Source organism: Bubalus kerabau, chromosome 3 (assembly GCF_029407905.1).
Source record: "Bubalus kerabau isolate K-KA32 ecotype Philippines breed swamp buffalo chromosome 3, PCC_UOA_SB_1v2, whole genome shotgun sequence".
In the NCBI taxonomy this organism is placed as follows: Eukaryota; Metazoa; Chordata; class Mammalia; order Artiodactyla; family Bovidae; genus Bubalus; species Bubalus kerabau.
In genome coordinates this window covers 127,657,989-127,673,190 of record NC_073626.1, presented here as the reverse complement: position 1 = coordinate 127,673,190, position 15,202 = coordinate 127,657,989, and the positions used below count along the sequence as shown (strand labels likewise).

The following is a 15,202-nucleotide window of genomic DNA, read 5'->3' as shown; positions in this document are numbered from 1 at the left end:
TGCCCCCAATCCCTCCCAGCATCAGAGTCTTTTCCAATGAGTCAACTCTTCGCATGAGGTGGCCAAAGTACTGGAGTTTTAGCTTTAGCATCATTCCTTCCAAAGAAATCCCAGGGCTGATCTCCTTCAGAATGGACTGGTTGGATCTCCTTGCAGTCCAAGGGACTCTCAAGAGTCTTCTCTAACACCACAGTTCAAAAGCATCAATTCTTCAACACTCAGCCTTCTTCACAGTCCAACTCTCACATCCATACATGACCACAGGAAAAACCATAGCCTTGACTAGACGAACCTTTGTTGGCAAAGTAATGTCTCTGCTTTTCAATATGCTATCTAGGTTGGTCATAACTTTCCTTCCAAGGAGTAAGCATCTTTTAATTTCATGGCTGTAGTCACCATCTGTAGTGATTTTGGAGCCCAGAAAAATAAAGTCTGAGACTGTTTCCACTGTTTCCCCATCTATTTCCCATGAAGTGATGGGACCGGATGCCATGATCTTTGTTTTCTGCATGTTGAGCTTTAAGCCAACTTTTTCAGTCTCCTCTTTCACTTTCATCAAGAGGCTTTTTAGTTCCTCTTCACCTTCTGCCATAAGGGTGGTGTCATCTGCATATCTGAGGTTATTGATATTTCTCCCGGCAATCTTGAAACCCACTATAGATTAATGTAAATTTTAAATAACATACTTTTGTAAAAAATAACTATATTTTCCAACAAAAAATATTTTTTTGTGAGAAAAGTGGGTATGTTTTACATCTTGGTAAATTTTGTTTGAAGTCTGGCTTAATAGAACACAGCTGGATTCCCATATCTTCTTCTACATTCAATCTGTTACAGTGTGTCATTTTGGTTGAGTAGTCAAAGGAAATCCAACCTCACTCAGATATGCTGTCAGAACAGGGAGGAGGAGTATTTTAATAACCCTTCTAGATCATTCTGGATCATTTTCTTTGACACTTTATTAAAACTAAACAAATGGTCGTTTCTCCTTGCATGTGGCAATGAACAATATGAGTCACTTTTGTTCTGAAATAATATTGAAAACTTTTTATATTGTTATAGTAAGGTCCTTTGGTCTGCCTTATATTTTCAATGGGTATTTTACCCATGCATGAGAAATCATGATTGGTCATTTAGAAAATGTTAATTCAGTGAATTCTACAGATCTTCCAAATGCTGGCACACTTCACTATGCTATAACAAAAAATTCATTAATATCACCACCGATTTTGTCAGTGAAATAACTTTTTTTACTGTGAGTATATGGCAAGATGTATGCAATGACTAGGGCTATGATTTGTGTTAGTATACAAGCAGCTTCACCCACTGTTGGTTTTGTCCCAGTTGCAAATGTCAATCCAGTGGAAAATGCAAATACTATCTTCATGTCATCACAAAAATAGTTTTGAGCTCACAGACACCCTCCATGGGTTTCAGGATCCCCAGGGATTTCCTAGCCCACACTTTGGGAAGCGCTTCTCTCCAGCATGATGTTGAAAAGATAAGCTGTCATCTTTTTGACAGATCTCCAAGTTTTAGCTCAAATTTCTTAATACCTCTGACTTTCACAAAAATAAACAGAGAGCATTCAACCAGAGTTGGTGTTACTGACCAGGGTCCTTGGCTTCCATAATCAATGGAAACTGATCAGAGGTCAGAGAAGAAATTCAGGCCAGGCTTTACTGGGGTCCCTGCTACAGCAGGGCAGTGAGAACAAGTGGCAGGTTCCCTCGCTCAGTCGCTCCCCAAGGGGAGGTGAGCTGGTTCCCTGTATGGAGTGAGGGTAGGGTTATGCTCAGGGGTTGGGCTGGAGAGATGGCTTAGATGGTCTGCTCACCCCTTAGGTGGCGCTGTGTGCAGGGGGCATGCCCAATACCCTGCTTTTCCTCCCAAACCCCCGCTTTTTCTCCTGGCTCCTCAGAAGTGGCCACTGGTCTTTTTAGTCTTTTTTGTCCATAATTACTTACTGTCCATCATTTGCTACAACTGCACGTGCAAGCAGGTGTTTTTAGTCCCTTATAATTTATTTGTATTTTGCTGCCGTATGTTTGTCCAGGTGCAAGCACTGCAGCAAAGGGTCCCAGGCCCCAGGGCCCAGCCTGTGTCACTGGAAGCAAGGCGGGGATAGAAAGATAAATAATGCTGGTGACAGTGGGAGGGTTGCATGACTGTTATTCCCTGAAGTACAAAATGTGTAAGCAGGACCATTGTGAAGAAGGGACATCATCTCCCAGTTTGGCCCTGCAGGCTAGAGCGTGTCACCAAAAGCAGGCTTTAAATCAGGGGAATCTCCCTGAAAGCAGAGCTGACTACCCAAAAGCAAGTGAATATGGGCTCACAAGTTTGTAACTGCAACCCAACACTCATTTGCCATTAATCAACAAAGTTAATTAGCAGATAATCACTGCCCCTTAGGGTGAGTGCTACTCAATTCTCTCAGCAGATAATTTCAAAACAAAACAAACAACCCAACTCTTTAGAAATTAGTGCAGATGTAGTCTTTTGTCTCCACCCTGTAAATAGCACACTGATGTTTTTTTCCTTCAGGATGTCTCAGCCCCTGTCAGCTCCTGGTGCCCTGTTGCCTAGATGGAATGCATGAAGTGGGTGGGGTGAAGCAGGGCGGTATGTGCATCAGTCGGCCAATCATTCACCAAGGTTTCCTGAGCCAGAAGATCCAGTGAACAAAACGCTGGGCAAAAAGCAACCCGGCCCACCACTCAAGGTCCAGTAGGAGGGAGGCTTCCAAGAGAGAGCCGCACAATTGAATGAGTAATTACAGACAGATTGAGTGCCCTGAAGGAAAGGAATGTGGTACCATGAGAACACATTTTTTTTTTTTTTTTTTTTTAATTTTATTTTATTTTTAAACTTTACATAACTGTATTAGATTTGCCAAATATCAAAATGAATCCGCCACAGGTATACATGTGTTCCCCATCCTGAACCCTCCTCCCTCCTCCCTCCCCATTCCATCCCTCTGGGTCGTCCCAGTGCACCAGCCCCAAGCATCCAGTATCGTGCATCGAACCTGGACTGGCAACTCATTTCATACATGATATTTACATGTTTCACATTTTTTAAAAAAGAATGAGTGAGGGATAGAATGGGAGAATGGAATTAGCAGATGCAATGTTTTATATATAGAATGGATGCACAACAAGGTCCTCTGTAGAGTATAGGAAACTATATTCAATATCCTGTGATAAACCATACCGGAAAAGAATACATAAAAAAAAGAATGTATTACATATATATGTATAACTGAATCCAGAGAAGGCAATAACACCCCACTCCAGTACTCTTGCCTGGAAAATCCCAGGAACGGAGGAGCCTGGTGGGCTGCAGTCCATGGCGTCACTATGAGTCGGACATGACTGAGTGACTTCACTTTGACTTTTCACTTTCATGCATTGGAGAAGGAAATGGCAACCCACTCCAGTGTTCTTGCCTGGAGAATTCCAGGGACAGGGGAACCTGGTGGGCTGCCGTCTATGGTGTCGCACACAGTTGGACACGACTGAAGCGACTTAGCAGCAGCAGCAGTATAACTGAATAACTTTTCTGTATAGCAGAAATTAACCCAACATTACAAATCAACTGTACTTCCATAAAATAAATTAAATAAATAATAAAAAATAATGTGTTTTTGAAACAAGAAGACAGGGAGAAAGAATGCTGTAAGCAGGTGTGGATGTGAGATGATGGGAAAGTCTGATGAATTCACTTTTGTCTGTGAAAATGCAAGATGCCCTCCTCAAATTAGACAGGATAGAGGGCTGTTTGGGGGAGAGTACATTGTTCTGAGAAACTTGGTGATCAACAGTCAAAAATTTTTGGTAATGTCAATGTTGCCATGTTTTTGCAGGTGGGGTGCAAACCAGTAGCCACTTTCATGGAAGGGAGGGTTTTGCCAAGGAAGTATCAAAAAGATATGCATGGGAATTTAATCTTTTTAAGAAACAAGCAGATAAATTGGCAGACGGTGAGATGGTCAGGGCCCCAGAGGGCCTGATTAGACTGAAGAACCAGCATAGATGCTGCTGCTGCTAAGTCACTTCAGTCGTGTCCGACTCTGTGCAACCCCAGAGACAGCAGCCCACCAGGCTCCTCCATCCATGGATTTTCCAGGCAAGAATACTGGAGTGGGTTGCCATTTCCTTCTTCAATGCATGAAAGTGAAAAGTGAAAGTGAAGCCACTCAGTCGTGTCCGACTCTTAGCAACCCATGGACTGCAGCCTACCAGGCTCCTCTGTCCATAGGATTTTCCGGGCAAGAGTACTGGAGTGGGTTGCCATTGCCTTCTCTGAACCAGCATAGAGGGAATCCTTAAACAACCAAGCAGGAGAAAGTCATGATCAGGCAGCAAGAGGCTGGAATTAGCAAAACTCTGGATTTCTGGTGAGTTCTATTATGTAATCAGTTGGTGGGGGTTTGGGGGAGGCCTGAGGTAGAGTGGGGAAAAGAATTACAGGAGCTGAGGGAGTGACCATTGTATTGGAAGGACCATCTGTATGAACAGGGGACTCACCCAGGACCTGGCAGGCTTGGAGTTGAAATGATAGGAGCCACAGGCCAAGAGTTTATGCAGAAGGGCAGAGTGGCCAGAGCTGTATCTGACCTCCATGAAGGTTTGATATCGGAAAAATTACAACAAAGTATTTCACATACATTATTTGATTTGGCTTCCACTTTTGTGGAAGTGGTAGGTAAGTGTGTTACTGAACCAGTCTTGGGTCTGCTCACCCGTGCACAATAAAGCCAATCTATAGACACCAGGTTGTGGGGGAGTTGAGGGCGGAGTACAGGGTTTATTGCAGGTGCAAAGTGAGAACAGGCAGCTCAAGCTCAAAAGACCCAGACTCCCCAGTTTTTAAAGACAGCATGAGGGAGGGGGCTGCAGGGTATGTGATCAGCTTGTGCACAATTTTCAGATGTGCGGGCATCAAGGAAAATGTCAAGCATCATCAACCTTTTGGTTTCAACCAGTCTAGGATCTATATGCTTGTGGTAGCAGTTTCCATCTGGTGGGGGTCTGCTACGTGTAGAAACTACTTAGGAATGTGTGTCATGTCTTTATCTGTATTTTCAAGGGACTGTGAGTTTGGTGGCTGTGCCATGTGGCTGGTTTATAGTCTGAACTGTTCCCACTTTCCCAGCCCAGCAGCTATTCTTTTTTCCTATGTCTTCACATTCCTAAAAATTAACTCTTGTTTTAATTTTTTCACTTTTAACTGGAGTATAATCACTTTACTATATTGTGATGGTTTTTGCCATACATCAACATGAATCAGCCTTAGGTATACATATGTCCCCTCCCCGTTGAACCTCCCTCCCCACCCCACCTCTCTAGGTTGCCACAGAGCACCGGCTGCCAGGAATAAGGTAGGGCAAAAGATAAAGCCTAACCATTAACTCCTGAGCCAGCTTTTGAGACTCCAGGGAGGCCTGGGAGATTAAAACCTTTTACTTCAAAGGACAGAGACATGGACTTGTCCAGTATGTTCTCTACATACAAACTTTTCAAGTTGTAAACTTTCAAAGATGGAAACATGCATTCACATGCCCGATCACATTAAGTTAGCTCACGTTTGGCCTACGTTGTCACACACATGCATTCTCTACAAGTAGCTGTCCTTTTGTGTACTTTACTGTACAGTATTCTATAGAGTATAGTAGTACAATTCTTTATTTCAAGCTCAGGATGTCTGAAAGCAAGGATAAAAACATCAGTGATATACCTGGTATTGCTAAGAAGCACCAGCTGGTGTACTGGACTTCTGTACTTTTCAAGATACTGTACTGTAAGATAAAAAATTTTTTTTATTTTTTGTATTTGTTTTTTGTGTATTATGTGTGTGAAAAGTATTATAAATCTATTACAGTACAGTACTATATATATAACTGGTTGTATCAGTTGGGTACCTAGGCTAATTTGTTGGAGAAAGCTTAAGGTGTTCTCAGTCGTGCCCAACTCTTCTCAACCCCATGAACTATAGACCCACCAGGCTCCTCTGTGCTTGGAATATCCCAGGCAAGAATACTGGAGTGGTTTGCCATTTCCTTCTCCAGGGGAGTCTTCCCAACCCAGGAATCGAACTCGAGTCTCCTGCCTTTCCTGCACTGGCAGGCGAATTCTTTACCACTGCGTCACAACTGGACTTATGAACACACTCTTAGAACAGAACTTGTTTGCGTGTAGGGGACTTACTGCTTATGATTTCAAGAGCACTGTTTACTTCTACTTTCTGCTAAGAAAAGGAGGCTCTCCAAGCTTAGATAAGCTCCCAAGGACTGCAACAAGAGACCTATTGAAAGGCCACTATCTCCTCTAGAAAGTCCTCCTGACCCGCAAAAAGGGTGACCACTCCCTCCTTGGCCCTTCCGTACCACTTCTAGCCCACCAGGCTCCTGTTTCTTTCTGCGTCTTCTCTCCATCAGCAGGGAGATTGGTAGAAACTGTGTTTCACATGGCACCATGTACTCAGTAAGTATCAGGGAAGGAATTCTGATGCCTGCTGCTGCTGCTGCTAAGTTGCTTCCATAGACGGCAGCCCACCAGGCTCCCCCGTCCCTGGGATTCTCCAGGCAAGAACACTGGAGTGGGTTGCCATGTCCTTCTCCAATGCGTGAAAGTGAAAAGTGAAAGTGAAGTCGCTGAGTCTTGTCCGACTCTTAGCGACCCCATGGACTGCGGCCCACCAGGCTCCTCTGTCCATGGGATTTTCCAGGCAAGAGTACTGGCGTGGGGTGCCATTGCCTTCAATTCTGATGCCTAGGTCTCTGCTTTTTACCCCTGGGGAGAGAGAATCTGGAATTTGACATTTTTTTCTTTCTTCACTTTAGGGTCTACTTACAGTGGTTACCTCCACTTGAAAATGGAGATGTTGGCACATTGAGGTGGTGGGGGGGTCAGGAATGCCAAAAACAAGTGTGTATGCTTGTATTTATGTACACTATGTGCACACCATGCTATGGCCACTGAGTGACACAAAGGAAATCTAAAGTCCCACTTGTTTTTCTTCCTTTTTTTTTAATATGACAGTTTGTTTTTGTTTATTTATTTTGGCTGAACCACACGACATGCAGGATCTTAGTTCCCAGACCAGAAATGGAAACCCTGCCCACTACAGTGGAAGCACAGAGTCCTAACAACTGGACACCCGGGCATGTCCCAAGTCCCGCTTGTTTTCTAAAGAGGAGCCCTTGGGCCAAATTTAATCAGATGCTGGGAATGAAGATTAGGGTTAGGAGCACAGATGTATTTAAATAAAAGACGGAAAGAAGGGGGCTTCCCTGGGTGGTTTAGTGGTTAGGACTCTGCGCTTCCACTGCAGGAGGCAGGGCTTCCATCCCTGGTCCAGGAGCTAAGATCCTGCATGCCATCGCACGTCATGAAGTGTGGCCACAAAAGAAAAAAAGACAGAAAGAAGGAGTTCAAGATTTTACAATAAGGGAAACAAAACTTTTCATTATCAATAAAATACACTTAAATACCAAACACCCCTGTGTTCCATCCCTGTGGTGGTGAATTTCCCAACCGGAAGGGGCCCTCTGACTGCCAGGGTGATGTCTACAGAAGTCCAGGGACTCTGGAAGAATTTAAGGTGATCACTGAAACAGTGAGATCCAAAAGATTAAACAGAAGCTAACAAACCAAAAGAAGGAGGAAAGAGAGCTGTGGGTGCTGAAGGGACATGGGCTCCAGTAGCAGAGAGGAGGACAGGAAGCCAGGATCTCTGATTTAGTCCACCCACTGCAGCAGTGTCCCCAGCAGCCTGGCAGCCACAGCCCTGCTGTCCTGCCCAGCATCCCACATACCACCACGAGGATGCCTCACTCTCTGCCCAAGCCCTCAGCACCTCCACCTTATACTTAAGACAGAATCTCTACATGAGCCCCACTGCCTCCTCTCACACCCTTCCAGCATCATATGAGGTCACTGCCCTTCACATACATGCTCCAGTCACGTTGGCCAAACCATTTGACCTCAGGGCCCTAGCACATGCTATTTCACAAGCCTAAAAGGCTCCTTACCCCATCCCACCCGTGCCACCCCTTCCTCTGGCTCTCTCCTGTTCATTCTGAAGCTCTTGTATAAAGTGTCCCTTCCTCAGCAGTCTTATCTGATACCTAAATATGATGCCTTTGTTCTAGCATAATTGCTCACCACTCTAAAGCTTACATCCTCATATGTGAAAATACACTTACTTTTGTGCCTCTCACTGGCTTCAGTGGAGGAATGCACTAGACATCCTGAGGACTAAAACAGAGTCAGTGGCAAAGTAAGGGAACCTTAAATGGGTTGCCCAGACCTGCTCAAGCCAGCCATAGAGTACAGTGATGCAGAGAAGCAGGAAGAGGATGTGACCAGGGAGTGCCACCAGACGATGACAAGGCCAAACTGACTCCACAGACAGAGGGAACCGCAGCTCTTGATAAGGCCTGGATGTGCTTGGGTGCATGCCAGTACATGGCCAGGGGTCCAAGGGAATGAGGCAACATGCTTACTACTGCCCATACCCTCCATCCATTTTCACCAAAGGAGGATTATTTATTACCCTTATAGTTGTCCTCTCTTCCTTCCCAATTTCCTTGTGCTATTTCCAGCTTTCTTCCACTGTGTCAAGTAATCACTTCTTGTTCCCAAGGAAGACTTCCCCACCGTGGGCTGACTTTCTGAAGAAATATCATGAGACATTCACAGGGCTCTCTTTATTTTTAATTAAAATAGAGTTGATTTACAATGTTGTGCTAGTGTCAGGTAAACAAAATGATTCATGTGTGTGTGTGTGTGTATTATTCTCTTCCATTATGGTTTATCACACAGGGTATTGACTAAAGACCCCTGTGCTGTACAGTAAGACCTCATTGTTTATTCATCCTATATATAGTAGCTTGCACCTGCTAATCCCAAATTCCTAATCCTTCCCTCTCCCACTCCCCATCCCTCTTGGCAATCACAAATCTGTTCTTTATGTCTATAAGTCTATTTCTGTTTCATAGATAAGTTCATTTGTGTCCTGTTTTAGACTCCACATATAATTTATATCACATGGTATTTGTCTTTCTCTTTCTGACTTATTTTGCTTTGTATGATAATGTCTAGGTCCATCCATGTTGCTGCAAATGGCATTATTTCATTCTTCTCTATGGCTGAGCGATCGGGCTCTCTCTTTAATATCTTAAATGAACCCTGTAGCTTCTAATTACCCAGTATGGACACTAGTTTATTCCTGAAGTCTACTCTTGTCTCCCCAGCTGTGCTGTGAGTCCCATAAAGGAGAAAATACTTGCCCGTTGTTGGAAGACCCTTCAGCGTGATATGACAGAGACGGACATGCACGTAAACCATGACCCAGCAATTCCTGCCCGAGTTTCACCCTAGAGCAATGTTTAGCTAATGTGCATCAGGAAATTGTGAGAGTGTTCACAGCAATGCTTTCTCAGCAGCAAAAACCTTAGAAGTGACCTAATTGGCCCTCTTCAATAGAATGAATAAATCAGTGTTGGCATATTTATTCAACAGAATACAATATAGCAATAAAAACCAGCACAGGCATATACAAACAGAGATGGACCGAAGCATCAGTTGAATGAAAGAAGCCCATGGAAAACTACAGGATTCAGTCAACAAGAGTAAAAAGCAGGTAAACTAAATAGTGTATTATTGAAGAGTGTATACAAATGTGGTAAAAAAAAAAATAAAGAAAAACAAAGATGTAATCAACCAAAATTCAGGATGGATATTTATTCTATTATGAGTTCTTAAACTCAAAGACTATTTTGTATGCCAATATAGTGCACAATTTAAAAAGGAAAACAAGCAGACTAACTCAATAGCACTCAGCACAGTGGTGACATAGAATTATGTTTTGTTTCTCATAAGAAGAAAAGTCTTTGAAAATAAAGGGTGAAAATGGTGGGGGGAAGAACCAAAAATGTGGAGAGGATAAAATCTGTATGTCACAGGCTAGAAAAATATAAACTATGAGTAAAGCATTAAAAAAAGGAAAAAGTTGCTCACCACCATTATTTTCTATTCATCAACTTATCTTGTTCTTGAAACTTTATTGATTGTAGGATGCCTGTAAAAGCTTGATCTTGTCAATAGAAAGTATTTGGGCAATTAGTCTTCCTGAATGTCTTGTCTCTTTAAGAATCTCTCCATCCTACATCCATAAATGGTTTATGGATGCCAGGAAAGGTTAGGGTCCTGATGCTCCAGGAATGGACGTGCTTCCTCCATGGGACCATCTAGGAAGCTGGGTGTCCGTGGCCCTTTCTCTTGACTCAGCCCTCTCACTGGAGCTGCCATTCCTTGGAGAACTCGAGGCCAGCTTCACTCCCATGAGATCCCTATCTTCTAGGGACAGCTTGACCAAGACCCTGAGAACCTGAGAGTCACATCTCACACCCATCTGCAAGCATTTTTTCTTTGCCTTCTGGTGGCAGGTGAGAAGTGGCAACCCCCAGGTTTTTTTGTTTGTTTGTTTGTTTGAGAGGTGCATGGTCTTTCCAGCCTCTGCCTAAAGAATCAGGACAAACTACCCACTCTAGGACTCACCCAAACCTCTCTGGAAACCTCTGTTCATGTGCCTCCTCCCCACCAGAGGATGGGCACATAAAGGATGCTTGATCCACGTGCTCACCTTCACTTAGCTCAGCCCCTCATGTGAGAACATTCTTTGCTGCTCCAACACTGTCTCCAGGGTCAACATTTCAACTTTGGATTCTTGGTATTTGCATTAGTCAGGATTAGGTTTGCCTGCAATTGATAAAAGATCCAAATACTGAGATTTTTTTCCACTCACATGAAGGTTAGTATATCCGTTTTCTATTGCCACATAACCATTTACCACAAATGCAGCAGCTTTAAATGACAAGAAGTTACTACCTCACAGTGTTGATGCATCAGAAATCCAGGCACAGTGTGGCTCAGCTGTGTCCTCTGCTTAGAGCCTCTTAAAGCTAAAACACAGGTGTTGGCAGTGCTGAGCTCTTCCCTGGATACTCTGGGAAATAATCCACTTCTAAGTTCATCCAGGTTGTTACTGGAACTCAGTTCGCTGCAGCTATATAACTGAAGTCCTGTTTCCTTGACAGGTGGACCCCTTCATCTTCAAGCCAACAACCACAAATCGAATCTTCTCCTGCTTTGAATCTCTGATTTCCCCTTTCCAATGAAAGCTGGAGATAGATTTCTCTTTAGCAGGACCCACACAACTTAGATTTGGTCCACCTGATTAGTTAAGGATACTCTTCACCTTAAGGTCAACTGATTACCTTAACTACATTTGCCAAGTCCGTTTTGCCATGTAATGTAACATACTCATAGGATAACACCAGGGGGAAGGTCATGGGTCCAAAGTTCTGCCTTCCATGCTGGTGAGGCAGTTCTGCCCTGGTCCTTAGGATCAGATTCCTCCCTGCACCACTCACCACCCCTGGAAACGGGCCCTCACCCACCATGGTCCAGGAGGCAGCATGGGGTTCACTCTGACCAGATTTTTAAGGAAGTTTCCCAACAGCTGCCATGTGACACTTCTGCCTGCATCCCACTGGCCCAGCTTTGTGGTTTTGTGACATCCTCTCACAGCTGCAAGGGAGGATGGGTAAGTAGATTTATTCTGGGTGGTACTGTGCCAGGCAAGAATCCTATCACTATGAAAAGAAAAAAAAAAAAAAAGCAATCAGGGACCATATGTAAAAACACAATTCAGGAAAACCCAGTCAAATCCTTTTTTCCTCTTTTGCAAGCTTGGCTCTCAAGATTTTATAGTCTTTGACACTCAAGCTGGAAATTGGCATTTCTGTTCCAGGCAACAATCATTTCCCCCTTTCCTGGGCAATCAGTCTCAGCCTCCAAGTCTGGACTTATTGGCAATAAGGCTAAGGGAGAGGAGGTAGATTTGGAGAAAACCTAATTCCCACATTGCATCTGAATGCAAAAGATATGGGAGGGACAGTCAGCTCCAGATGTACCATCTACCACTGCCTCGCAGGGTCTGACTCGAAGCTTTACTGATGCCTGTACAAGAGGAAAAGAACTATTGCAAGACCATCTTTCATTCCAATAGTGAATCTCAACCTTTGCAAATACAATTCCAGTAGTCATGCCTTAAACAAGCCGTGTTTTCTCTTTTACAAGAAAGGAAAAATGACCTCCAATAGTGTTGTGCAATTATAGCCCCTCAAAGCATGCAGAAAAGTCACAGAAATGGAGCCTACAATGAATTATTTTCCAGACTCAGTCATGCTTAAGAAATACAGTAATCAGAGCCCAGCATGAATGGCCAGTTGCCTCCATGGCAGCTCTGCATAACTTTAAGAACCCTGGAGGCAGCTCATTACAGTCAGGGTGGGTAGGAAAGTCCTGCCCTGGCTCTTGGGGCCAACAGAACCCTCACTGGGATGCTCCCAGAGGAAATGGAGATTTCATAAGCAGATTCATACCTCAAGCAGTTTATTTTTTTCTGATGCCTATTTTTTAGAAAATGTAGTAAGTTGGCAGTTTCCAACCTAGAGAGGCCTAGAAGAAAAAAAACAGAAATTTTTAATTCTGATGAATCTGAACATACAAATTGGCTCAGTCACTTTCCGACTGTGAGAGCTTAGCAAACCAATTTAAACTCTGAGTTTTGGAGTCTTCATTTCCGGGATTAGGATATTAACATACATCCTCCATTCCCAGAGTCCCACTTTAGGGCTCTGAGTTAATAAATATGAAATTCCAGGAACATTAGCAGATCCCAGGGCGATAAGGAGTTATTGTTGTCATTGTTCACATGTTGAATCGGGATCACATCATTATTAACAGCTGGGATGGCCAGGCTCAGCTGCAGAGACGTTTAATTCGACAATCCAAGCTACTGATCCTAAGATTCACTGGGTATTGACAAAGGTAGGAGACATCGATACTGAGTTGGAGGATGGGGTGGTTCTCATTTGATGTTCTGTCCGGGAGACAGGGAACAGTCCAGGTAACTCGACATGAAAAAGATGTCAACCTTATTTGCTATGCTCAGGAGATGCTAACATATCAGGACTCTACCTGCTCTGCCTCTGATGAAAATGGGCAAATAACAGATGGCCTTTGATACCACAGTGCCATTCCTTATCACAGCAATGTCTTTGTCAAAAGAGCTCTACCCACCAGCCCCCTTGGTATGGTCAGGATAACCCAGACAGAGGATGATCTTCTTAGAAGTGTTAGAAGAACACAAGACAATATCTGGAGAAATTCTTACTCCAACCACAGACCACGGTGTTATACCCTCTCCAACTTGGATAAAGACCCATCAGCCCATCTCACAAGTCCCCAAGTCTATTTAGGGACCACAGTTGAAAAACCACTGCTGGGACTGCCCTGATGGTCCAGCAGTTAAGACTCCATGCTTCCACTTCAGGGGGCATGGGTTCCATCCCTGGTCTGGCAACTAAAATCCCACATGCAGCATGCATCATGACCAAGAGGAAAAAAAAGAAAAACCACTGATTTGGGGCAAGGGTCAGCAAACTACAGCCTGCCAGTGGGTTGAACCCCACTGCCACCTGTGTTTATGTAGCCCACGAACTATGAATGGTTTTACATTTTTTAGCGGTTGGGAGAGGGTGAGGGGAAGAATTTTATGGCCCTTGAACACAGTATGAAATTCTCCATTCAATGTCCATAGATACAGGTTTATTGAAACAGAGGTAGACTTACATGCTGTCTATGGCTGCTTTTGTATTACAATGGCAAAGCTGAGTCGTTGCATCAGAACCTGTCTAGTTCACAAATGTTCATCGTGTTTTCCTTTACAGGAAAACCTTACTCTAGGGTGAGCCAACCACCTCACAGCACACCTGAAGGGGAGCCATTCACCTGTTTTCGTGCCCTTTGTCCAACGCTCTGGGTTCATCTGAAGATGGGCACTATCCAAAGAATCATTTCTTTAACCCTTAGGTATTAATAAAAGAAAAATTACTTTTCATCTTTCCCTTTCTGCTTGTATTCAAACAACAGCAATGACAGGGCACAGGCCTGCTAAAAAATCTGACCATTATACAAAATTAATGTCACAGGAGCTCAAAGCCAATGTATTTATTAAAGTAACCCACCCAAGCAGATAGCAGCAAATAGAAAGCAGGAGGGGCCGGGAATCTAGGAACCTGTGATTCCCAGTTAGTATTTCATTTGCATTTGTATTTAAATGATTACACATCTTGTGGCAAATTATTGCAGACTTTTTCTAGCAGGAAAAGGAGAAGAAAAATGCACTCACTGAAGGAAAGCTCTGCAAGAGGCAAAAACTGATAAAGTTCCCCAAGCCTATTTACAAATACAGTCAATGAAACAGAATTTTAATGAATTGTGCCACGTAATCTGGCGGGTAATGAGCTGCAAAAGCCTTTGTCAATTGCAGTGACTGGGAACTAAGTCTTTCCAGTTTCAAGATCAATAAGAGAGTTCTCAGCTCTGCACTCCCCAAAAGTGGAACTCTCGGGAAAAAGGAAGTTGTCATAGGCATGCCATGTCTGCAGATCACAGCAGCAAGGCTGCCATCTGTTTCGTACAGCCCCCCACCCACCGCTTTTATTTAAATCCTGACTTCAGACCAAGAGTGAGCAAAAGACAGTTGGGAGATTAAACAACGCTCTGCCTACGAGATGCCTGCCCATACAAAGTGACAACAAAAGGTTGGAGTGACTCTAATAGTAGCTCCCAATAGTTCAGAAGCTGTATTGAGTTCAACTGCTGGTGTGGACCTTTGTGGGGAAGTAAAGCCCTTGACATTCGGAGTTCCTGATTTACAAAGACAATGGGGGTGGATGGGCTGTTTGGAGATTAAGCACTGACCTAAGGCTTCCTGCTAATTCTGCCTTCCATCATTCTTCTTTCATCTGCTGTCCTCGTTACTGTGACTCCAAACAGTCACAGTCTTCTTCAGAGACCTAGAAGTTGCAAGTTATTGTATTATTCATCTTCTTCACCTCCGTTGTTGCTATGGAGATGTGGTTGTTGTTATGGTCCTAATGCCACAGAACAAGAGAAATCCAGGTGGAAAAGACTTCCTCATTCAGCAATAGGTCATCAACATTTATTGAGTACCTACTACGTGGAAATATTTAGTAAGAAATCTTGGGGAGGTGGAGACAAATGAAACATCAAACCACACCCTTAACTTGCTCTTAGACTAGTGGAGGAGACAGACTCTT

At 43.7% G+C, this 15,202-nt stretch overlaps 1 long non-coding RNA gene across 2 annotated transcripts; it reads right to left on the bottom strand.

Annotated features, from left to right (window-relative positions):
- Positions 1-7,097: 7,097 nt before the first annotated feature.
- LOC129646562 (uncharacterized) lies at positions 7,098-14,971 on the bottom strand. 2 transcript variants are annotated; one of them, XR_008712027.1, is made up of 7 exons: positions 14,844-14,971; positions 13,972-14,039; positions 12,458-12,533; positions 10,899-11,665; positions 10,654-10,769; positions 8,563-8,680; positions 7,098-7,376 (listed from the first exon to the last, which is right to left on the bottom strand). It is a non-coding gene; the product is annotated as an uncharacterized LOC129646562 (long non-coding RNA). The 2 variants fall into 2 exon arrangements; XR_008712026.1 differs by having other exon boundaries at positions 10,899-12,533.
- Between the last annotated feature and the right edge of the window lie 231 nt (positions 14,972-15,202).